Below are 24,860 nucleotides of genomic sequence, written 5' to 3' on the forward strand. Positions count from 1 at the left end.
TTTTGGTTTCATGGGTTTTCTCTATTGTTTCTATTTCTAGTTTCATTGATTTCTGCCCTTACCAAATATTTTCCTTCCCTCTGCTTGCTTTGCATTTAGTTTATCCTTTTTCCACACTCTCACAGAGGTTAGACTGGGAAACTTCTTCTATTCTAATGTAAACATTTAATTACAAACATTCCCTTGTAAGCACTGCTTTGGCTGTATCATGCAAAAAATTTAATAAGACTTTTTAAAGGATTTTTTTTATGTGAACCACTTTTAAAAATAGTTATTGAAGTAAATGAAGCAGAGAGGAAAAAGAAAAAAATAATTAAAAGAAATGAGGACAACCTCAGAGACCTCTGAGACAATGTTAAATGCCCCAACATTCAAATCATAGGTTTCTCAGAAGAAGAAGACAGAAAGGGCATTAGAAAATACTTAAGGATGTAATAGTTGAAAACTTCCCCTAAAATGAGGAAGGAAATAGCCACCCAAGCCCAAGAAACCCAGAGAGTCCCAAACAGGATAAAACCAAGGCGAAATACCCCAAGACACATATTGATCAAACTAACAAAAACTAAGCACAAAGAGCAAATATTAAAAGCAGCAGGGGGAAAGCAACAAATAACACACAAGGGGATCCCCATAAGGATAACAGCTTATCTTTCAATAGAAACTCTTCAGGCCAGAAGGGAACAGCAGGACATACTTAAAGTGATGAAAGAGAAAAACCTATAACCAAGATTACTCTATCTAGCAAGGATCACATTCAGATATGAAGGAGAAATTAAAAGCTTTTCAGACAAGCAAAAACTGAGAGAATTCAGCACCACCAAACCAGCTCTTCAACAGATGCTAAAGGATCGTCTCTGACAGGAAACACAGAAAAGGTTTATAAAAATGAACCAAAATCAATGAAGTAAATGGTAACAGGATCATACTTATCAATAATTACCTTAAATGTAAGTGGGTTAAATGAGTCAACCAAAAGACAAAGACTGGCCGAATGGATACAAAAACCAAGACCCCTATATATGCTGTTTACAAGAGATCCACCTCAAACCTAGGGACATGTACAGACTGAAAGTGAGGGGCTGGAAAAATATATTTCATGCAAGTGGATACCAAATTAAAGCGGGAGTGGCAATACTCACAGCAGATAAAATAGACTTTGAAATAAAGGCAATGATAAGAGACAAAGAAGGACAGTATATAATGATCAAAGGATCAATCCAAGAAGAAGAGATAGCAATTATAAATATATATGCACCCAACACAGGAGCACCTCGATACCTAAGGCAAATGCTAACGAGTATGAAAGGGGAAATTAACATTACACAATGATAGTGGGGGATTTTAATACCTGACTCACACCTATGGATAGATCAACCAAACAGAAAATTAGCAAGGAAACAGAAGCTTTAAATGATACAATGGACCAGCTAGACCTAATTGATATCTACAGGGTATTTCACCCCAAAGCAATGGATTTCACCTTTTTCTCAAGTGCACATGGAATATTCTCCAGGATAGATCACATCTTGGGCCATAAATCTAGCCTTGGTAAATTAAAAAAAAAATTGAAGTCATTTCAAGCATCTTTTTGATCACAATGTGTTAAGACTAGATATCAAATATGGGAAAACTATTAAAAACACAAACATATGGAGGCTAAACAACACACTTCTGAATAACCAACAGATCATGGAAGAAATCAAAAAGGAAATCAAAATGTGCATAGAAACAAATGAAAATGAAAACACGACAACCCAAATCCCATAGGATTCAATAAAAGCAGTGCTAAGAGGGAGGGTCATAGCAATACAAGCCTACCTCAAGAAACAAGAGAAACATCAAATAAACAACCTAACTTTACACCTAAAACAACTAGAAAAAGAATAGAACAACCCCAAAGTTAGTAAAAGGAAAGAAGTCATAAAAATCACAGAAATAAATGTAAAAGAAACAAAGGAGACTATAGCAAAGATCAACAAAACTAAAAGCTGGTTCTTTGAGAAGATAAATAAAGTAGACAAACTGTTAGCCAGACTCATCAAGAAAAAAGAAGAATCAAGTCAATCAAATTAGAAATGAAAATGGAGAAATCACAACAGACAACACAGAAATATAAAAGAATATAAGAGATCACTATAAGCAACTATATGCCAATAAAATGGACAACTTGGAAGAAATGGAAAATTTCTTAGAAAAGTATAACCTTCCAAAACTGAACCAGGAAGAAATAGAAAAACTGAACAGACCAATCACAAGCACAGAAATAATAATTGTAATAAAAATTCCAACAAGCAAAAGCCCAGGACCAGATGGCTTCACAGATGAATTCTACCAAAAATTTAGAGATGAGCTAACAGCCTTCCTACTCAAACCCTTCCAAAAAATTGCAGAGGAAGGTAAACTCCCAAACTCATTCTATGAGGCCACCATCACTCTAATACCAAAACCAGACAAAGATACCACAAAAAAAGAAAATTACAGGCCAATATCACTGATGAACATCGATGCAAATATCCTCCACAAAATTCTAGCAAACAGAATCCAACAACATATTAAAAAGGTCATACATCATGGCCAAGTGGGCTTTATTCTAGGGATGCAAAGATTCGTTAATATTCCCAAATCAATCAATGTGATACACCATATTAACAAATTGAAAGATAAAAACAATATGATTATCTCAGTAGATGCAGAGAAAGCCTTTGACAAAATTCAACACCCATTTATGATGAAAACTCTCCAGAAAGCAGGCATGGAAGGAACATACCTCAACATAATAGAAGCCATATATGGCAAACGCACAGCAAACATTATCCTCAATGGCAAAAAACTGAAAACATTTCTTCTAAAATCAGGAACAAGACAAGGGTGCTCACTCTCACCACTACTATTCAACATAGTTTTGGAAGTCCTAGTCACAATAATCAGAGAAGAAAAAGAAATAAAATGAACAGGTTGGAAAACAAGATGTAAAACTCGCACTGTTTGCAAATGACATGACCCTCTATATAGAAAACCCTAAAGATACCTCCAGAAAATTACTCGAGATAATCAATGAATATAGTGAAATTTCAGGATATAAAATTAATACACAGAAATCCCTTGCATTCTTATATACTACCAATGAAAAATACAGAGAAATTAAGGAAACAATCCCATTCACCATTGTGATGAAAAGAATAAAATACTTAGGAATAAATTTACTTAAGAAACAAAAGACTTGTATATAGAAAACTATACAACACTGATGAAAGAAATCAAAGATAAAATAAATAGATGGGAAAATATACCATTTTCGTGGATTGGAAGAATCAGTATAGTGAAAATGAGTATACTACCTAAAGCAGTCTATAAAGTCAACACAATCCCTATCAAACTACCAATGATATTTTTCACAGAACTAGAACAAATAATTTCACAATGTGTATGGAAACACAAAAACCTCAAATAGCCAAAGCAATCTTGAGAAAAAAAAATGGAACTGGAGGAATCAACCTTCCTGACTTCAGACTATACTACAAAGCTGCAGTCATCAAGACAGTATGGTACTGGCACAAAGATAGAAATATAGATCAGTGGTACAGAATAGAAGGTTCAGAGAGAAATACACACACCTGTGGACACCTTATCTTTGACAAAGGAGGCAAAAATATACAATGGAGAAAAGACAATCTCTTTAACAAGTGGTGCTGGGAAAACTGGTCAACCACCTGTAAAAGAATGAAATTAGAACACTTTCTAACACTACACAAACACAAACTCAAAATGGATTAAATATCTAAATGTAAGACCAGAAACTATAAAACTCTTAGAGGAAAACAGGCAGAACACACTTCGTACTATGTTGGTTTTAAACTTGTTGAGGATTGTTTTATGGCAGAGAATTATGGTGTACTTGGTGAATATTTCATGTGCACTCGAAAAGAATGTATTTTTTTGTTGTTAGGCTGAGTGTGCTATACACTTCAACTAGGTTAAGTTGGTTGATAGTGTTGTTTAGATTTTCTGTATCCTTACCTATTTTATTTGTTCTATTAGTTACTGACGTGTGTTGACATCTAACTACAATTGTGGATCCTGTCTGTTTCTATTCAATTCTGTCAACTTTTGCTTCTTGTGTTTTGAAACTTTTTGTTAGGTGTTCATATAATTAAGATTGTCTTCTCAATTTACCCATTTTTCCATGTAATGTCTCTTATACCATTTAATATTTCTTCTTCTGAAATCTATTTTGTCTAATATTAATATAGCCATTCCAGCTGTCTTTTGATTTGTATTTTAATAGTGTATCATTTTTCATCATTCTACTTTTAAAAAATTAATAGTTCATTTTTTTAATTGACTGTCATGATTACTTTTTTTTGAGGGTATTAAGTCTTTTATTGATTACACATTATAATGGATGATACACAAGCTTCATTCCCATCTATAACTGTATCTGGTGCCATAATTCAATTTAGATGTATTGCAGAGGATGTGTCAACAATCATTAATAACCAAAAAAAAAAACCCTCCATGACTTTGCATGGGTGACTCTTTTAATGGTGAGCTCCAGTTCACAACACAGTAACTGTCACTTCAACTACACCAAGGTTCTGAAGACAACAGGTTCTCCACCAAAGCAGGTTGTAAATAAATTTCAAATGGAACCTGGCATCACCTTGAAGGAATTCTAACTTCACACTATTAGGGTAGTTTACCAAAATGGCTTCAGAGTAGACTAACTTTACACAGCACATTAAAAAAAAAGACATTTATTCAGCATCATGATCAGACAATTACATTTAGCAATCAACAGCATGGGTGCAAAAAAACATCTACATTAAAACCGTTTGTTGGAATGCTTTACACTTTGCACAGAACAGAAACTAAAATAACCTGTTACACAGTTAGTCGCAAGTACAGTCCTCGAGTTTTTTGCCCATACACATGAGCGTTGTCTAAAACATGTCTTCTTTGTAGCAGCTAGGCTCTGCCACCACTGTGCTTGGCTGAGTTCACAAATCTGTTGTAACCTGTAGCTTCCCTGTCACTTCTCTGGCTCTCCTCTCCTGCTAAACTTTGTTTCCTGGCAGTAATTAAAACCTTCTGCCACTGCCATAGCTACCGTTGCTGCTGGAACCACCATAGCCACCTTGGTTTTGTGGTTTGGCAAAGTATTGGCCTCCACCACACTAGGGGCCAGAACTTCTGCCTCCAAAGTTTCCTCCTTTTGTGTGTCCAAAATTTGAAGATTGATTGTTGTAATTGCCAAAATCATTGTAGCTTCTGCCACCTCTAAAATTGCTTCTATCATTACCAAATCCATTATAACCATCCCCACTGCCACCATATCTGCCACCACCATGGCTGCCACCAAAGCCACCTCGACCACTGAAGTTTCCTCCATGACCAGAGTTGTCATTCCCACCAAAACCACCTCCACGACTGCCACCAAAGCTTCCAGAACCACTTCGATCTCTCTGGCTGGATGAAGCACAAGCCAGCTCTTGCTTAGACAGGACTATTTTCACTTCATAGTTGTAGCCATTCACAATGTGGTATTTCTGAATGACAGTCTTGTCTACGGAGTCATGGTCATCAAAGGTTACAAAAGCAAAGCCTCTCTTTTTGTCACTGCCTTGGTCAGTCATGATTTCAGTCACTTCAGTTTTCCCATGCTATTCAAAATAATCTCTCAGGTGATGTTCTTCAGTGTCTTCTTTAATGCCCCAACAAAAATCTTTTTCACAGTTAAGTGGGCACCTGGTCTTTGAGAATCTTCTCTTGAGACGGCCTTCTTTGGTTCCACAATTCTTCCGTCCACCTTGTGTGGCTTTGCATTCATGGCTGCATCCACCTCCTCCACCATGGCGTATGTGACAAACCCGAAGCCTCTGGAGCACTTGGTGTTTGAATCTCTCATTACCACACAGTCTGTGAGCATTCCCCATTGCTCAAAATGGCTCCTCAGACTCTCAACAGTTGTTTCAAAGCTCAGTCCTCCAATGAAGAGCTTCTGCAGCTGTTCAGGCTCTTTGGGAGACTGATTTTGATATGACAGCATTGGGGTGGCGGTGAGGAAGACTTCAATGATGCTTTTTTGGTGGCATCCATGGGCAGAAAGGCCATGATTACTTTTTAATGTTATTTATTTATTTGGCTGTGCTGGGTCTTTGTCAATGCTCACAGGCTTTCTCTAGTTGTGGCAAATGGGGGCTACTTTCTAGTTGCAACGTGAGGGCTTCTCATTGTAGTGGCTTCTCTTGTTGCACAGCATAGGCTCCAGGGTACACAGGCTTCAGCAGTTGCAACACATGGGCTCAGTAGCTGCAGCTCTCAGGCTTAAGAGCTCAGTAATTGTGGCATACAGGCTTAGTTGCTCTGAGGCATGTGGGATCTTCTCAGACCAGGGACGAACCAGTGCCCCTGCATTGCAGGGCGGACCCTTAATCACTGGACCACCAGGGAGCCCAGTAGTTAATTTTTCAGATAAATTTTTGGCTAACAGAAAAACTGAGGAGAAAACAGTCTTCCCACTTCTTCCCCCATCAGACACACCCAATGGACTATGGCCCGCCAGGCTCCTCTGTCCATGGGACTTTCCAGGCAAGAATTCTGGAGTGAGTTGCCATTTCCTTCTCCAGAGGATCTTCCTGATCTAAGGATCAAACCTGGGTCTCCTGCATTGCAGGCAAACTCTTTACCATCTGAGCCACAAGGGAAGGTCTTATCAGACACACAGTTTCTGCTGTTGTTAACATCTGGCCTTAATGTGGCCACAGGACTGGAAAAGGTCAGTTTTCATTCCAGTTGCAAAGAAAAGCAATGCCAAAGAATGCTCAAACTACCGCACAATTGCACTCATCTTACACGCTAATAAAGTAATGCTTAAAATTCTCCAAGCCAGGCTTCAGCAATACGTGAACCGTGAACTTCCAGATGTTCAAGCTGGTTTTAGAAAAGGCAGAGGAACCAGAGATCAGATTGCCAACATCCGCTGGGTCATCGACAAAGCAAGAGAGTTCCAGAAAAACATCTATTTCTGCTTCATTGACTATGCCAAAGCCTTTGATTGTGTGGATCACAATAAACTGTGGAAAATTCTGAAAGAGATGAGAATACCAGACCACCTGACCTGCCTCTTGAGAAACCTGTATGCAGGTGAGGAAGCAACAGTTAGAACTGGACATGGAACAACAGACTGGTTCCAAATAGGAAAAGGAGTACATCGAGGCTGTATATTGTCACCCTGCTTATTTAACTTATATGCAGAGTACATCATGAGAAACCCTGGGCTGGAAGCACAAGCTGGAATCAAGATTGCCAGGAGAAATATCAATAACCTCAGATATGCAGATGACACCACCCTTATGGCAGAAAGTGAAGAAGAACTAAAGAGCCTCTTGATGAAAGTGAAAGAGGAGAGTGAAAAAGTTGGCTTAAAGCTCAACATTAAGAAAACTAAGATCATGGCATCTGGTCCCATCACTTCATGGGAAATAGATGGGGAAAATGTGGAAACAGTGTCAGACTTTATTTTTTGGGGGCTCCAGAATCACTGCTGATAGTGACTGCAGCCATGAAATTAAAAGACACTTACTCCTTTGAAGGAAAGTTATGACCAACCTAGACAGCATATTAAAAAAGCAGAGACATTACTTTGTCAACAAAGGTCCATCTAGTCAAGGCTATGGTTTTTCCAGTAATGTATGGATGTGAGAGATGGACTATAAAGAAAGCTGAGTGCCGAAGAATTGATGCTTTTAAACTGTGGTGTTGGAGAAGACTCTTGAGAGTCCCTTGGACTGCAAGGAGATCCAACCAGTCCATCCCAAAGGAAATCAGTCCTGAATATTCATTGGAAGGACTGATGCTGAAGCTGAAACTCCAATACTTTGGCCACCTGATGTGAAGAGCTGACTCATTTGAAAAGACCCTGATGCTGGGAAAGATTGAGGGCAGGAGGAGAAGGGGACAACAGAGGATGAGATGGTTAGATGGCATCACCGACTCAATGGACATAGGTTTGGGTGGACTCCGGGAGTTGGTGATGGACAGGGAGGCCTGGTGTGCTGTGGTTCATGGGGTTGCAAAGGGTTGGACAGGACTGAGAAACTGAACTGATACTGTCTTAGTGTGATACATTTGTTACAGTTCATAAGCAAATATTGATACATTGTAATAACTGTTCATAGTTTACTATAGGGTTCACTCTTTGTCTTATACAGTTCTGTGGGGTTTTACAAATATATAATGACATGCACCTACCATTACTGTATTATATTGAATAGTTTAACAGCCCTAATCTAATAATGCCTCATGCTACACCTATTCATTCATTCTTCCTTCCTGCTTGAACTTTTGACCATCACTGATCTTTTTACTGTCTCATGGTTTGGCTCCTTTTCTAGAAAGTCATGTAATTGGAGTCATACATTATATACCCTTCCGAGATTGGCTTCTTTCACTTGGCAATATGCATTTTAGATTCCTACATGTCCTTTCATGACTTGATGGCTCATTTCTTTTTACGATAAATATTTTATTATATGATACACCACAGTTTGTGTATTCACCTATTGCAGGACATCTTGGTTGCGTTCAGGTTTTGGCAATTATAAATAAAGCTGCTATAAACATTTGTATGTAGGTTTTTATGTGGACATAAGTGTTCAGCTTATTTGGGTAAATATTGAGGAGCACAGTTTCTGGGTCCTATAGCAAAACTTACGTTTAGCTTTGTAAGAAACTGCAAAAATATCTTTCCAAGTGCCTGTTTCAGTTTTCATTCCTGCTAGCAATAAGTAAGAGTTCCTGTTGTTCCATGTTATCACTGACATTTGGTGGTGGTGGTTTGGTTTTACAGCATTCTAATAGGTGATAATATTTAGTATCTCATTGTATTATTTTGCAATTCCCTAATGACATAATGTGGAGCATCTTTTCATGCTACATGCCTTCTGCATATCTTCTTTAATGAGGAATCTGTTCATATACTTTGCACATTTTTTAATAGGGTTGTTTTCTTATTGTTGAATTTTAAGAATTCTTCATATATTTTGGGTAACAATTCTGTATCACATATATATTTTGTGCATGTTTTTACCCAGCCTGAGGCTTGCCTTTCATTCTTTTGTCGTTGTTTTACTTTTAACCCATCTTTAATGTTAAAGTAGATTTATTGTACATAGCTTTGTACAGTTGGCTTGCTTTTTAATCCAATTTGACAATCTCTGTTGTTTGTGTATTTAGACAATTATATTTAATATTATTATGAAAAAATTGGATTAAAATCTACCATTTTTATAGTTGATACTATTTGTTCCATCTGTTCTTTGTTCCTTTATTCCTCTTCTACTGCCTGTTTTTCAGTAACTGTTTTTTATTATTCTACTTTATGTCCATTATTGGCTTATTATTTGCACCACTTTTTTTTTTTTGCGACCCCATAGACTGTAGCCCACCGGGCTCCTCTGTCCATGCGATTTCTCAGGCAAGGATACTGGAGTGGGTTGCCATTTCCTTCTCCAGGGGATCTTCCTGACCCAGGGATCAAACCCCTATTTGCACCACTTTTTAACTAATTTTGCGATCCTAGAGTTCATAATATACTCCTTTAATTAACTAAAGTCATTCTTTGAGTAACATTATACAATTTTATATTTTTTAAGCACCTTAGAGTAATACCTCCAGTTTCTTTCTTCCAATTTTGTATTATAGTTGTCATACATTTTACTTTATCCTAGCTATAATTCCATAATACTTTACTATTACTTTTGCTTCAGACAGTCAACTATCTTTTAGGACATTGAAAATTTGAAAAAAATATATTTTATATTTATCTTCTTTTATTCTTTCCCAGATACCTTTATTTCTTTGTGTAGATCCAAGTTTTTGTAGGGCAGGACTATGGGTAAGTAAATGATAAACTTTTATTTAACTGAAAAGATGTTTCATACTTCTTGTTTCTAGCCCAGCATATAAGTTGCCATTTCATCCTAACAACAACAATAAAAGATGAACACACTGAAAAAATCAACAACTGCTCTTAGATCTGTCAGTGAAGTGAGGTCACAGGGCAAACCTCTGTATCATAAATTCTAACAACAGACAGGTAGAGCAGAAATCCACCTCCATGAAAATGAGTACTGGGATAGAAAAATCTTAACTGTGATTAATAATATGGACAAGATTGAGAGATAAAAAACTCCAGGGGGATCCTAGTCATGAGAGAGCTCTCTTACTTTCGTGAGTTTTATCTCTGGCATCCCTGCCATGTTCTCACAGGAAAGACCACAGAAAAATCCCGTCATGCTTCAGATAGGAGTAGAGAAAAGGGAATTGTTTTGAATTATACTAGAGAATTCGGTTCTTAACAAGGCCTGCTCTCAAGAGAATCTACTTTACCAGAGCTGGGGTTTTATCAGAATCTAACTAACCTGAGGTGAGGGAAATACCCAACTCTAGCTCTTTCTAACCTTCCATGTAGGGGAGAGGAAATACCAACTGCAGTCCCCTCTGTCCATCCTCTCCCACATAAGGGGGTGGGGGAACTAAGAAACACTGGTGAAGCTGACAGTCCACAGGCACAAGCTCACCAAAAGACTGAGACCTAATCATGGAATTATAACATGCTTCCACTCTCTCCACTGTATTGCTAAAGGCCTTCTCACCATGGTTCCTTTTAACCAACACATCATGTCCTTTCAACAAGACTATAAAGACTATAAAGTATACTAGAAGGGGGAGAAAGAAAGTTTGAGGAGACAGAGAAAACATCAGAGCCGGACCCAGATATGGTGGAGATGTTAGACTCATCAGACTGTAAATTCAAAACAACTGTGATTAATATGTAAAGGGTTCTAGAGGAAGAAATGGAAAACACATAAACCAGATGGGTGGTAAAAGCAGAGATGTGGAGACTCTAAGAAAAAAATCAAAAGAAAATGCTAGAAGTTAAAAAACACTGTAACAAAAATCAAGAATGCCTTAGATAGGCTTATCAGGATACTGGACACAGACAAGGAAAGAAGCAGTGAGCTTGCAGGTGTGTTAATAGAAACTTCCCAAAATGAAAAGCAAAGAGGAAAAAGGCCTTTACAAATGGTAGAATATCCAGAAACTGTGGGACAACTACCAAAGGTCTAAATAACACATTATCGGAGTTCCAAAAGAAGAAAGAGAGAAAGGAACAAAAGAAATATATGAAGCATTAGTGACTAAGAACTTCTTCAAGTTAGTTTCAGATACCAAACCACAGATCCAGGAAACTCAGAGAATGAGCATGGTAAATAGTGAAAAGCCTATGCTTAGGTATATCATATTCAAACTGTAGAAAATCAAAGATAAAAAAATCTTGAAAGAAGGCAGAGGAAAAAATAATACTGTAAGTGGTATAGTATTATTTGAAAGTGGACTTGGGTTAGTTGTAAATGTAATTGCAAATGAAACTGACAGAGGATTAATCTCCAAAATATATAAGCAGCTCATACAGCTCAATATCAGAAAAACAAACAAGCCAATCAAAAAATGGACAGAAGATCTAAACAGGCATTTCTCCAAAGAACACATGCAGATGGCACATGAGATGATGCTCAACATCACTCATTGTTAGAGAAATGCAGATGAAAACCACAATGAGGTATCACTTCATACCAGTCAGAATGACCATCATCAAAAATCTACAAACAATAAATGCTGGAGAAGATGTGGAGAAAAAGAGACCTTCCTGGACTGTTGGAGGGAATGTAAACTGATAATATGGAGAACAGTATGGAAATTCCTTAAAAACCTAGGAATAAATCTTCCATATGACACAGAAGTCCCATCACTGGGTCCCATACCCCGAAAAAACCACAATTCTAAAAGACACTTGTACCCTAGTGTTCATTGCAGCACTATTTACAATAGCCAGAACATGGAAGCAACCTAGATGTCCACTGACAGAGGAATGGATAAAGAAGATGTGGTACATACATACAGTGGAGTATTACTCAGCCATAAAAAGAAATGGAGTCAGTGGTAGTGAGGTGGATGAATCTAGAGCCTGTTATACAGAGTTGAGTAAGTCAGAGAAAAACAAATATCATGTATATTCCATATATATGGAATCTAGAAAAATGATATTTATGTATCTATTTGCAAGGAATGGAGACACAGATGTAGAGAACAGACTGTGGACACAGCAAGGGAAGGAGAGGGTGGGACGAATTGAGAAACTATCATCAACATACATACACCGTCATGCGTAAAATAGCTAGCTGGTGGAAAGTTGCTATATAAGACAGGGAGCCCAGCCTAGCACTCTGTGATGACCTAGAGGGGTGAGTTGGGGGGAAGGGAGGGAGGCTCAAGAGGGAGGGGATGCATATATAATTATGACTGATTCATGTTGTTGTATGGCAAAAACTAACACAACATTGTAAGGCAATTTTCCTCTAATTAAAAAATAAATTAAAAAAAGAGAAAATCCTAATGCTCAACCAAAGGAAAAAAAAGGTTATGACAAACCTAGACAGTGTATCAAAAAGCAGAGACATCACCTTGCTGACAAAGGTTAGTAAAGTCAAAGCTATGGCTTTTCTAGTAGTCATGTATGGATGTGAGAGTTGGACCGTGAAGAAGGCAGGGCACCGAAGAATTGATGCCTTCAAACTGTGGTGCTGGAGAAAACTTGAGAGTCCCTTAGACAGCAAGGAGATCAAACCAGTCAGTCCTTAAGGAAATCAACCCTGAATATTCACTGGAAAGACTGATGCAAAAGCTCCAGTACTTTGGCTACCTAATGGGAAGAGCTGATTCATTGGAAAAGACCCTGATGCTGGGAAAGGGAGAAGGCAATGGCACCCGACTCCAGTACTCTTGCCTGGAAAATCCCATGGACGGAGGAGCCTGGTAGGCTGCAGTCCGTGGGGTCGCGAAGAGTCGGACACGACTGAGCGACTTCACTTTCACTTTTCACTTTCATGCATTGGAGAAGGAAATGGCAACCCACTCCAGTGTTCTTGCCTGAAGTGGAGCCTGGTGCGCTGCCGTCTATGGGGTCGCACAGAGTTGGACACGAAGGAAGCGACTTGGCAGCAGCAGAAGCAGCTGGGAAAGATTGAGTGCAGGAGGAAAAGGGGACGACAGAGGATGATATGGTTGGATGACATCAACCATTACTCAATGGACATGAGTTTTAGCAAACTCAGGGAGATAGTGAAGGACAAAAGAAGCCTGGTATGCTGCAATTCATGGGGTCACAAAAAGTCAGACACGACTTAGCAACTGAACAATAACAACAATCAATTGTACCTCAGTAAAGCTATAAAAATAGTTTAATTGATATTCTGAGAAGAGAAATGGAATTATATACGATGCTGAAGTAAAACTGCAGAACGTGGAAAAGAAGGGAAGACAAAAATCAGGAAAAATGAACAAGGGCAACAAATGGAAAGCAGTAACAAATATAGTAGGTATTAATCTTAACTACATCAGTAATGACTTTACAGCCACATTGGGAGACAGTTTGGCAGTTTCTTAAAAAATAAACAGTCTTACTGTATCAGCCAGCAATCAGAACGCCTTGGTATTTACCCAGATAAGTTAAACCTTACATTCACACAAAAATGTGCACATAAACATTTATAACAACTTAATTAATAATTGCCAAAATTTGGAAGGAACCAAGATGTCCTTTAGTAGATGAATTAATAAACTGTAGTGCATCCAGACAATGGAGTCTTAATTAGGACCAGAAAGAAATGAGCTATCAAGTCATGAAAAGACATGATGGCATCTTAAATGTGTATTGCTAACTGAAAGAAGCCAATTTGAAAAGGCTATATAATGTATGACTGCAACTACATAGAATTCAGGGAAAATCAAAACTTATGAAGACAGAAGATCAGTAGTTGCTAGGGACTGGGGGAAGGAGGGATGAATAGGCAGAGCACAGAGGGTTTCTAGGGTAATGATCCATTTAATATGATACTGTAATGGTGAATGCATGTCATTATATTTGTCCAAACCCATGGAATGTACAACACCAAGTTGTTGTTTAGTCTTTTCCAACTCTTTGTAACCACATGTACTATAGCCCACCAGGCTCCTCTGTCCATGGGATTTCCCAGGGCAAGAATACTGGAGTGGGTTGCCATTTCTTTTTCTAGAGGATCTTCCTGACCCAGGGATAGAACCCGCGTCCCCTGCATTCACAGGCAAATTGTTTACCACTGAGGCACCAGGGAAGCCCACAACACCAAGAGTCAACCATAATGTAAATTGTGGACTTCAGGTAATAATGATGTATCAGTTTAGGTTCATCAATTTTTGCACATGTAAAAAATTGCACTGTAAAAAAAATGTGCACCACTGTGGTACAAGATGTTAGTAGTGAGAGAGGTTGTGCATTTGTAAGGGCAGAGAATGTCTAGGAACTCTGTACTTTCTGGTCAGTTTTGCTGTGAACCTAAAACTGCTCTAAAAAAATAAAGTCTGTTTTCCGGAAGGTTTTTTCTTTTTTTCCTCCTTCAGTTTAAAAGGTTGTTTCATCGGGTGTTGAATCCTGGTTGACAGCTTTTTTTCTTTCAACACTGAAGATCTCACTCTGTTGTTTTCTGGGTTACATATTTATGAATATGTCTGCTATAATTTTTAATCTTTCTCTGTGTGTAATTTTTTTTTGTCTAACTGCCTTCAAGATTTTTCTCTTTTTGTCTGTTTTTTAGCAGTTTGAATGATGTGTCTAAGTGTGATTTTTTGGGGGTAGTATTTATCGTGTTTGTGATTTCTGAGTTTCTTGTTTCTCTAGTTTATATTTTTCATTGTTTTCTGAAAGTTCTTGCCTAACTTATCTTTAAATGTTTCTCTTTTTCCCTTTAATTATATTTCATCCTTCTGAGATTCTAATTACATATGTATTAGACCACTTGATATTTTTTCACAGCTCCTGATACTCTTCTGTTTTTTTACACCCTTTTTCTCTTTGTGTTTACATTGAGTAATTTCCATTACTCTGTCTCCAGGTTCCTTGATTCTTTCTTGGCTGTATTGAGTCTAGAATGTGTCTGTCAAAGGCATTCTTCAACTCTCTTATTGTATTTTTTGTTTCCAGAATTTCCATTTGATTCTTTCCTATGATTTTTATATTTCGTCTGGAATTCCCTATCTGTTCATATATGCCATCCATTTTTTTTACTCAAGACTTTAACTGATTTACCTTACATTTAAATTCCCTGTCAGTTCATTCTAATATCTGGTTTTTCATGATTCTGTTTCAGATAATTGCTTTGTCTGTTAACAGTGCTTTAATTTCTTGTTTTTTTATGTGTCTCATAATTTTTATTGCATACTTGTATGTAATATAGTGTGTAATTTGTTGTTGAGTCACCAAGTCGTGTCCAACTCTTCGCATCCCCATGGACTGCAGCACTCCAGGCTTCCCTGTCCCTCATCATCTCCTGCAGTTATGTCCATTGAATCAGTGATGCTACCCAACCATCTCATCCTCTGCTGCCTCCTTCTCCTCCTGCCTTCAGTCTTTCCCAGAATCAGGGTCTTTTCCAGTGAGTCAGTTCTTTGCATCAAGTGGCCAAAGTACTGGAGCTTCAGCTTCAGCATCAGTCCTTCTAAAGAGTATTCAGGGTTGATTTCCTTTAGGATTGACTGGTTTGATCTCCTTGCCTTCCAAGGGACTCTCAAGAGTCTTCTCCAGCACCACAGTTCAAAAGCATCAATTCTTTGGCGCTCTGCCTTCTTTATTGTCCAGCTCTCACACATACATGACTACTGGAAAGACCATAGCTTTGACTGAACCGATCTTTATCAGCAAAGTGATATCTTTGCTTTTTAACACATTGTCTAGTTTTGTCATAGCTTTCCAGCCAAGAAGAAATCGTCTTCTAATTTCATGACTGCAGTCACCATACACAGTGATTTTAGAGCTGGAAGAGGAAATCTGTCCTCTGCCTCCACCCTTCCCCCTTCTATTAGGCATAAAATGATGAGACGATGATCTTAGTTGCCATGATCTTAGGGTTTTTTTTAATATTAAGTTTTAAGTCGACTTTTTCACTCTCCTCCTTCACCCTCATCAAGAGGCTCTTTAGTTCCTCTTCACTTTCTGCCATTAGAGTGATATTATCTGCATATCTGAGGTTGTTGGTATTTCTCCCAGCAATCTTAATTCTAGCTTGCAACTCATACAGCCTGGCATTTCACATAATGTGCTCTGAGTATAGGTTAAATAAACAGGGTGACAATAAACAACCTTGTGGTACTCCTTTCTCTATCCTGAACCAGTCAGTTTTTCCATAAGGGTTCTAACTGTTGCTTTTTGACCCACATACAGGTTTTTCAGGAGATGAGTAAGATGGCCTGGTATATCCATCTCTCCAAGAGTTTTCCACAGCTTGTTATGATACACACAGTCAAAGGCTTTAGTGTAGTCAATGAAGCAGAAGTAGGTGTTTTTCTGGAATTCCCTTGCTTTCTCTATGATCCAACAAATGTTGGCAATTTGATCTCCGGCTCCTCTGCCTTTGCTAAACCCAGCTTGAACACCTGAAAGTTCTCTGTTCATGTAATGCTGAAGCCTAGCTTGGATGGTTTTGAGCATAACCTTATACTAGCGTGGGAGATGAGTGCACTTGTCCGGTGGTTTGAATGTTCTAATGTACTGAATGTACTAAAGTAGTGCTTTTCTTGGGAATTGGGACAGTATGTAATACCATGATGTAAATATGATTTTCTTTTCCTGGAAGTATGCACATTTATTTTTTTCCTAAGCCATTAGTGTAGAGATCTGAGTCAATTTACTTAGTATTTGACCTGAGTTTGAGATCATTTTTGGTTGCTATATTTTGCCTTCAGTGTACCTTCAGCTTCAAAACATTTTGCTTAGGAAGAGGCTACGTTTCCAGAAGTTTTGTTTTGTTTTTTTAAAATATTCCTGCTTCACCTGCAGCTTTGAGACTTCCCAGTGTACTTGTACCTCAGGATTTTCTTGATGCACTCTTGCCCCTCCCCAGCAGTAATCTTCTGTTGTCTGGGACTAGGCTTGGCTAGCCTAGTGGTGGAAACCACTGGGGATCATGTGATGTCCTGGTCCAGCCTCAATTAGAGACAGTTTGCAAACTCTGTTGCTGTATGGGAGGTCAGGAAATGATCTGGCCCCAAATCTTTAGAAGTGTTCTACCGTTGTGAGAGGTTCATTATACTGTCTCCTGCCCAAGACCCACCAAAGATACAAGGAAGAGTTTTGAATGTCATGGAGGGGAGGGTCAGGATCATTGAGAAAGCCCTGGGGACAGAAATAGTCTTTCCTGTGAGCATGAGAGGTGTATATTTCCCTTGTATCTGTGACTCCCAGGAGTCCTATTCTCTCATGTAGCCCACACTTTGCCTTTAGGAATTCATTGAAAAGTTTTGTGTGGATTCTACTTACCTTTTTCTGTGGCGCCCAGTGTTTCAATCTTTTGTGTTCTGCCACAGGTAAACATGTGCTCATGTTCCACCTCTTAAGTGTTGGCATCTGAGTTTCCTTAGATTTTAGCTCTTTGGTTGCTCCGTGACCTCAGTTCTCTGATGGGTCCAGTGAAAGTTACCATTTTATGGTTTATCCGGCTGTTGCTGTTGTTGTTAGAGCATGAGCAATACTCTTCCCAGCTTTCTATATCCTAGAATTCTTCTTTGTGTTTTGAGGACTTTTTTTTATCTAATCCATTTCGTATATATTTAATATATAGCATGATAATTGATGTTGTCTTTCATTTACTAGCAATTTTGATTCCCCCTTTGACTTACAGTTATTTTTTAACATACCTATTTTTTATTGGTGTATAACTGCTTTACAGTGTTGTGTTACTTTCTGCTGTACAATGAAGTGAATCTGTGAAGTGAATCTGAAGCTGTGTTGTGCTTAGTCGCTCAGTTGTGTCTGACTCTTTGCTCCCTCATGCACTGTAGTCCACCAGGCTCCTCTGTCCATGAAATTCTCCAGGCAAGAATACTAGAGTGGGTTGCCATTCCCTTCTCCAGGGGATCTTCCTGACCCAGAGATCGAACCCAGGTCTCCTGCATTGCAGGCGGATTCTTTACCATCTGAGCCACCAGGGAAGCCCAAATCGGTTGTATGTATACATATATCCCCTCTCTCTTGAACCTCCCACCCACCCCCATCCCACACCTCTAGGTCACCCCCAAAAATAAAGAACGCTTCATAAATTTGTAAGTCATCCTTAGGCAGGGGCCATGCTAGTCTTCTCTGTATCATTCCAATTTTAGTATACGTGCTACTGAAGAGAGCACTGATATACAGTTATCTAGATAGAGACTTTTAAAAAGTCACTATCATTTTTATGATTTTTGGATCAGAATGTATATTCAGAATTTATAGGATATGTGTTTAATATCTCTATTAAGCCAGGTTTATTAATTATTAATAATAGACAAATTCTCTGTATCTTTGTCTGCTTGATCTGTTAAAGATTGAAAAACATTAGTTAAGGTATCCATTATGGTAGTAGCTTTACATTTTTTTTTATTACCTTTCTTCCTGGCTGTTTTAGTTATTTTGTAAGCTGTTTTCAGCCCAGAAGTACTTATGAATGTCTTTGTTTTGGAATATCAAGCAAGATAACCCTCTGATTTAATTTAGTTGTTTTTTTTTTCCTATTATAACTTCTAATTTCTTCTCTTTCTTGTATTTTTGTCCATTTCTTTATTTTTAATCTGTTTTTTATATCCACTGAAAACTCAAGTACATATTTACTGTCCTCCCTTCCCTAGACTGGAGAAGGCAATGGCACCTCACTCCAGTACTCTTGCCTGGAAAATCCCATGGACGGAGGAGCCTGGTAGGCTACAGTCCATGGGGTCGCTAAGAGTCGGACACGACTGAGCGACTTCACTTTCACGTTTCCCTTTCATGCACTGGAGAAGGAAATGGCAACCCACTCCAGTATTCTTGCCTGGAGAATCCCGGGGACGGCGGAGCCTGGTGGGCTGCCGTCTATGGGGTCGCACAGAGTCGGACACGACTGAAGCGACTTAGCAGCAGCATCAGCAGCTTCCCTAGACTACTGACATAGGTTTCCCATCAGTCTCTTTCTTCTACTTTTGCCGGATTACAGTCCATTCTCCAGTCAGCATCCAGGGTAATAATTTTCCACCTGAAAACTCTGCTGTGACTTCTCTCACACTTAAACTTCTTCCCATGTTTATGTTATGTAATCTATCCCAGCCTATCTCTCCAACCTCATCTCATCACATTCTCCCCTTTGCTTCCTATGCTCTAGCCATACTGGCTTTATTTCTTTTCCTAAACCATGCTGTGCCTTTACTTATGGGTTTTTGCACAAAGTAGTTTCTCTACCTAGAAGTCTTCTTATCATGACTATTGCCCTCTTTTCCTTCAAGACTAAGTGCATTTGTCACTTCAGAGGATTCTCCCTGATTACTAAACCTAAAGTAGCCATTCTGTTACCAAGTTACTCTATTATATCACTTGATTTTTTTCTTTGAAGCATTTACTAGTATCTGAAATATTTCTAAGCATTTATTTGTGGAACTCAGTGAGAGTGGGTACCTTGTGTGAGCTCTTTTCTGTTGTATCCGTGACACCATTTACTTCAGCTATTTCTTTAGGTCTTCATCTAATCAATTCTCTCCTAAAATTTCTTTTTGTACTCACTTACCTTATCTGGAGTTTTCCAAATGTCATAATTTTCTTCTTTATATGTTTTCCCTTGGATTTCTCAGAATTCCTTTTTAAGTTTGTTTACTAATACGCTGATTCTGTGTTCTGTAGTACCTAGTTTTTCTATTTACTGCTTCCACTGGGATTAAAAATCTACAATTTCATAATCACATTTTTTTCTTACCATATTTTTTTCTGATTATATTGTTTCTGTTGCTATAATGTCTTTTTGGAATCTGTTGAAAAAATTATTCCAGTCAGGTCATGTTTTTTGAACTGCTAAATCTTTTGTTTGTCTCACAATTTGCTTTATTTGTTTGCTTTTCATTACAGAGGGAGACCTGGATTGATACCTGATTTGCCCAATACTAGGAATTGAGATGACTTTGCCGTAGATTGTGTCTGTCCTCCTTTAGTGCTTTCAGGCTACTGAGATGAACAAGAGCATTATGGAGTGAAGTTGTGGTAAAGGAAATAGTCAGATCTGATATGAGGAATAGTCTTTTTCATCAAAGGAAAACTGTCTAGCCTTGAAGAATCAGAGGAATTGAGGATTAGTTTAGCTGTATGTGAAGATGGGATAAATGTACTACTGCCCCTCCGTTATCTGTATTGACTCTGGCAGAAACATCTAGAATGGCTCCTGGCACAGAGTTAATACTCAGAACACTTGCTGAAATGAACCAAAGTACCCTAAGTGATTGATGTGTACCGGGCTCTGTGCTGGGTGCTGTGGGAAAGAGATGATAATCCTGTTCCTGCAGTGGGCTCCATCTGGTAGAAATTATTACCCATTTGAAAAGTTAAAAACGAAGAAATTTCTCAATAAATCTAGGTGTGCTAAAAGGAGGGAGTGCTCCTTTTGAACTGATTAGTTGGATAAGTCTTCCAGAAGGGGACAATATTAGCTGGCTTGTAAAGTGGTAGGAAAAAGGAAGGATGTGGTTAGAGTGAACTAGCTTGTGGGAGTAGCTGCTATAAAGATGATGTAGAGGCCCTAATCAACATGGTGTGCATGGGAGAAGTAAAAGGATCAGTTCATCTGGAGCATACAAGACATGGTATAGAGTGGATAGGACCTGGCCCCGTGAGCCTTGGTTACTAAGCGTAGGCTTTTATCCTTTACTTGTGACTGCTGGCAGGTGTTAGAGGCCTTTGAGCCAGGAAAAAAGAACTGTGGTTAGAACTGTTTGAGGAAGCTCCACTCATGGTTTTCCCCTGGTGTGAGATGGACAGAGTGTAAGATGTCTCCTCTTGTGTTTTTCCTCCTTTCACCTCAACTGCCTCCTCTCTGTTTCTTCTCTTTCTCCAGCCTGCATCAGTCTCCTGGGATATTCCCTGGAATGACTTCTGATTCCTACCATTTCTAAAATAATAACATGGTCGGTACCACACTCCTTACTTGCTAGTAGCTACTGGAGTCTGGGCCCTGAGTAGTATGCCAGATACTCTGGTACTATGCCAGAGATGTTTGAGTTCTCCAAAGGGAAGTTCTGCATCCTGAACTCTGACCTGGGAGCATGCAAAATGAATATCACTGTCTTGTCATATGGCTTATGAAAATTGGCCTTAGGAAAAGAAATAAAAAAAATAGAAAGAAGTTATTGTTACTCCATGCCTTGGGGATGGTTTTCATTGTCTGAAGAGCTACTTTGCATAAAAGGCCCAGGAGACCATACAGTCTAATATTTAGAAAGTTGAGGCATTTCTCAACCCATAGCTCTGCCTCCTGAGTCACTGCCTATGGATGATAGGGAAGTCCAGTCCCAACACTGTGTCCAACCTGGTGCTTCCTTGGCCACTTGCCAAAGTGGACTTTTCACTAATGGGAATGGAGATGAAGATTTCATCATCATTAGGATTACACTCTTCTACTAATCTGAGTTTGTTATACCTGTTCCACATCTCTCCATTTCACTAATATACCCCCTTTTCTAGGGTTTTTCTGAAAATGTCACTTGGCCACGGGTTTTGTTTTTTGTTTTGTTTTATTTTATTGTGAGCAGCAGATGCTTGAGAAGATTTGAGGTACCACAGCTGTTCTATGCTGTCATGGCACTTGCTCTGAGCTTTATCCATCATGAGTGCTTGGTTTCTCATGAGTTTCACAGTGTTTTCTGTACCCTCCATGGTGCATCTTATACCCCTTGGCACACTCTGCCTCAAACAAACAGGGCAGAGTCAACCTGAACTGTGCTGTCCAGTACAATAGCTACTAGCCATATATGGCTATTTAATTAAATATAGCTAATCAATTAAAATTAAATAATATAAAAATTCACAAATTGACTTAACCATGTTTCAAGTGTTTGATAGCCACATATGGTTTGTGGCTTCTGTACTAGACAGTGCAGATAGATAATTCTCATCATCGCAGAAAGTTCTACTGGAATGCTGATCTTGAAAAATATAGAAAAATACCAACAGGACTGTCCAGGTAGATGTAGGAACTCCAAGGCAGGTTCAAGTTCTTTGTTGCCACTCTGTGAAGCAGATATACCTACTTCTTTATTATTCTAGTTGTCTACAGAGACATCTGATAACTATTAAACACACACACACACACACACACAGTTGCTTGTTAATTCTTACAGACTGGATATTTTAAACCCATTAGAAAGAAGAGAAGCATTTTCCAAATTGCTCCATAATTTTTCTTAACCACAATATAGTTAATACCTCATGTTATTATGCAGTGAAGTCCTTTCACTTTGTGCCCCTTTGGGCCTGTCATAAAGAAAAAAGAAGCCCACTTTTTGAACCTCTCTTCTTTAATGTCAGATCACTTGACTTTAAAAGGATGCAATAGAAGCTTTTCATATTTATTCCTTTTAAGAGCCTGATAAAGTACTCACCTTCTTAGACTTTACTGAGGCTCTGGAGTTAGAGACCAGGAGTCTCAGCATTGGGAAGGCCTTCTTGGATGCTGTAGTCTTTGTCATTTCACACCTTAACCTCAAAGGAAGCCCATTTTCCTGGGATGGAGCACTTTAGTTCCCACAGTTCTCTGAAGTCACTGGGGAGTGGGTGGATGCTTTGTAGAGTGAGGGCGATGCTTTGGTCTGAACTTTTTGAGTAACCTTAGGAGTGGGTCTGCTAAAACCAGAGGGTTTTTTTCTTTACCGCACCACCCCCAGGATTCCATTTCCTGCACATGTGGCATCAGCATCTCTAGTTATCTTGGCCCAGGCCTTTGGACCATGCCTTGGGAGGGCTCTGCCATATGCCTTGAGCTCCATTTGTACCTCTCCAGTGGAAACAATGACTTTCTTTGCCCTGACATGGTAGGAAGGCTCTTTCCTCTCTTACTTGGTTAACCAAAGTGGGAATTAGGATTACTACCCCTGTGGGTAAAAGACATTTTTCTCCATGTTGGAGAAAGATGTAGATAGTGGTTTCATCTGCCACTACTGTCCATGGCTGTGGGTAGAGCCTCCTCCTGATGCAAAACCCTGCCCCTGCCCTTGGCCCTTTCCTAGGTCCTTTACTATTTTGACTTTCTACTCATGTCTTTTTCTTACACTGATGCTGTCCTAGACCATTTTTTTCTGTTCCTTCTGTTGCCCCTGTTTTAGCCACTGCCCTGGCCTCAAGATGAGTTGAGGGAAACAGTCTCTCAAAATCTGGGCAAAAATCCTTGGGATGAGGTGCTGCTGGGATGCAAGGTGAGGACATGGGGAGTGGCACACATGATCTGAATGCTAGTATTTGCCTGCCAGGGCTGGACCTTCCATGGCCTTCCCTCCTTTCTGTTTTCAAACTTTTTTCATAAGAGGAACCTTTATCTTCTGGCCCCCTGGCTATCCAGGACTTTATGCTTCCCCCGCCCCGTTCCCTATTTAGGAACATGCAGTTGTGCTGCAGGAGAGAGCTGGCCCATGCCCCGCTTCAGGGACCAGGGAGGTTCATGAGTGTGGCAGTGAGGCCTGGGCAGATACGTGGCAGGTAAGCAGAGACATCTGGAGTCTAGTCAGTTGTGGACCGCAGGGCTCTTGCAGAAGGATAAGGCTCCAAACTTTAGCCTTTGCTTGCCCAATTCCTAATGATTTTATAAAGAATAGTTTTGTCTTTCAATTACCCAAGCGATGCATGACTACATTCTTTTCTTATAACATCTTACAAGCTAGAATATTATCTTCCTGTAAAAAGAGCAAGAAAGTTCATCCTGATGATTATAAAATTGTAAAGTTAAAGTGCTCTTTGATTGCCTCATCTGATCCTAATCCCCTTTCCCAGTTCTTACAAGTAACCACAGTTCTCAGCTAGCTGTATATCCTTCCAGATCTTTTTTTTTTAAATATATTTACTTACTGACCCTGTATATCTGTTAAAAAAAAAAAAAAAAGATAGGATTCTTTTGTGGTTTCTGCTTTTCTTTCCTCCTCTCTCTTTTCATAAATGATGTACTATATGTTATCACTCTGCAGTTATCGGTCAGTGATATGTTAGAGATCTTTCTGTGTTGGTTCAAAGAAAGCAAGTGCATTTTGGAATTGCTGCACGGTATTATCTAGCATGAACATACCTCAGTTTATTTATTCACCTCTGGGTGATGAAAATTTTATGTGTCTCTAAAAGTTCATTATTACACATGGGATGAAATGAATATTCTTGCATATGCTTCATTAAGCTCAAAAGCAAGCATAAGAAATTACAGACTCATGGGTGTATATGTGTGTGTGTGTGTGTGTGTGTGTGTGTGTGTGTACACACACACACATTTAGTAACATCTGTCAACTTGTTCGTAGAAAAAAGTTAGATACACTAAAAGCCACTAACATCACGTACCTGCCGAGAACCTGTTAAACTCAGAGGCTTCATATTATCAAATGTCACATGCAGAATTTGACTTTATTTCTGAAGTTCCTTAGTGATGCTAAACATCTTTTATATATTTATTGGACATTTTTGTTTCTTCTGTTAGTTTTTTTAGTTGGTTCATACTCTTTTTCTGTAAAGTTGTTAAGATTTTACTTGTTAACTTTTTGATACTCTTTATATTATGGATATTAGCTATTTGTCTATTATACATGTTATAAATCCTTCCTCCCATTGTTTAACTTGCCTGTCATTTTACAGTATCTTTTACTATACCAAGATGTGTGATTTTGATGGAGTAAAATGATCAGTTTTTAAAGTGACTTGATATTTGGTGTGATCTTATTTAAAAAGGATTCTTCTTCCCTCAAGGTCATA

At 38.8% G+C, this 24,860-nt stretch overlaps 1 long non-coding RNA gene, 1 other non-coding gene and 1 pseudogene across 3 annotated transcripts; 1 reads left to right on the top strand and 2 right to left on the bottom strand.

Annotated features, from left to right (window-relative positions):
* Window positions 1-4,514: 4,514 nt before the first annotated feature.
* LOC145510065 (heterogeneous nuclear ribonucleoprotein A1-like) lies at window positions 4,515-8,489 on the bottom strand (annotated as a pseudogene). Its single transcript, XR_014056655.1, has 2 exons — window positions 8,478-8,489; window positions 4,515-6,025 (listed from the first exon to the last, which is right to left on the bottom strand). The product of XR_014056655.1 is annotated as a heterogeneous nuclear ribonucleoprotein A1-like (transcript).
* An 8,109-nt stretch (window positions 8,490-16,598) lies between these two features.
* On the top strand, window positions 16,599-21,265 carry LOC145510070 (uncharacterized). The gene is made up of 3 exons (XR_014056660.1): window positions 16,599-17,770; window positions 18,004-18,782; window positions 18,927-21,265. It is a non-coding gene; the product is annotated as an uncharacterized LOC145510070 (long non-coding RNA).
* LOC145511759 (U6 spliceosomal RNA) lies at window positions 18,167-18,273 on the bottom strand. Its single transcript, XR_014058140.1, has one exon. It is a non-coding gene; the product is annotated as a U6 spliceosomal RNA (small nuclear RNA).
* Window positions 21,266-24,860: the final 3,595 nt, after the last annotated feature.

Source organism: Giraffa tippelskirchi, chromosome 6 (genome assembly GCF_054371585.1).
Source record: "Giraffa tippelskirchi isolate mGirTip1 chromosome 6, T2T-mGirTip1v1.2.pri, whole genome shotgun sequence".
Taxonomy (NCBI): Eukaryota; Metazoa; Chordata; class Mammalia; order Artiodactyla; family Giraffidae; genus Giraffa; species Giraffa tippelskirchi.